Below are 1,497 nucleotides of genomic sequence, written 5' to 3' on the forward strand. Positions count from 1 at the left end.
AGAACGTATGTGAAGCAGGCCCAGAAGCACCAACCTCTGTGTGGGCACTCCCCCATCAGGTTTGAGAGGGCAAAAGCCAGTCACATGACTGCAACCCTAAAGCAAGCTGCCTGGAATCCTTAGAGGTTCCTCTGCCAATCTAAAAGGCTGCCAGGTGGGGCGGGCAGGAGCCCATCAGTCACAGCCTTCCAGAGCACAGCTGGAACCCCAACATCCAACACAACCGCAGTATTGCTCCTGAGTGGACAGGCAGGCAGAGGCAAAACAGCCACGGAGACAAGGCTGTCATAGGCCAGGCCAGGCAACCATCCGAGCAGGACAGCTGGGTCTGTCCGCCATGCTAGGACCTGCACGGCCTATGTGTGTGCTCCAAGTATTGTGCTTTGGATGTGAACCGTCCTCCACGAACTCACCTTTGACCTCACTGTGGTCCCCAGCAGCTGCTGCTGCTTGGAAGGCAGTGGAACCTGTGGAATGTGAAGTCTGTCCTTCAGCTTGAGGGATGTACCTGCCTTTGGATGCCCTTTCTCTGCTTCCTGGCGCCTTACCATGTGAGGGGCTCAGCCACACTCCCACTGCCATGAACCCCCTGAAATCGCCAGCCAGGGTAATCCATCCTTCAGGTTGTCTCTGCCAGGTCCCTGTCCCCAGCACTGTCCACCCACTCAGTACCATAGAGAGGAGGTCACTCAGGGTGCCCCAGTACATCTTGCTGAAGAAGGAGGGCACTCCCAACCCCTTCCCCCCGCCCCCCACCGTGCCTACTTCTAAGCTGCTGCAAACAGCACCTCAGTTCAGAGAGCACCTAGAGCCCTAGCCTAAGTAGCCTCCAAAGTCACAGTTCTTAGAAGTCCTCACTGTCCCTGGCTCCAGAATGACTGCCAGGCTGCCCACACCCCAGGCCTCTGTGGATTTACCTTGGGGGCACTGTAGAAAACAGTTTCAGAGATGTCCCCACCTCCCCACCCCCGAACCCTGAGCACCCATTGCCTGTGCCTAGGCTCAGCGGCCTCCCCACTTCCTGCCAGCCTAGTATGGACCATAGAACTCTGCTGAAATAAACCTATTGGATCTAGCCAGACATAGTGGTGACACTTGCTTTAACCTCAGTACTTGGAAGGCAGAGGCAGGCAGACCTATGTGAGTTCGAGGCCAGCCTGTTCTACAGAGTGAGTTCCAGGATAGCCAGGGCTACACAGAAAAATCCTACCTCAAACAAACAAACAAACAAACAAACAAAGAATACTGCTGCTCTTGCAGGGGATACAAGTTCAGTTCCCATCACACGCATGTTCAGCAACTCAGAGTCACCAGTAACTCCAACTCCAGGGTATATGATACCCTCCTTTTGTCCTCTCTAGGCACCCAGACATTCATCCATAAACACACATAAAGACATAAAAACACCAGGGATCCATCCCATAATTAGCCTCCAAACGATGACACCATTGCATACACTAGCAAGCGTTTGCTGAAAGGACCCTGATATAGCTGTCT

This window comes from Mus caroli, chromosome 11 (genome assembly GCF_900094665.2).
Source record: "Mus caroli chromosome 11, CAROLI_EIJ_v1.1, whole genome shotgun sequence".
Taxonomy (NCBI): Eukaryota; Metazoa; Chordata; class Mammalia; order Rodentia; family Muridae; genus Mus; species Mus caroli.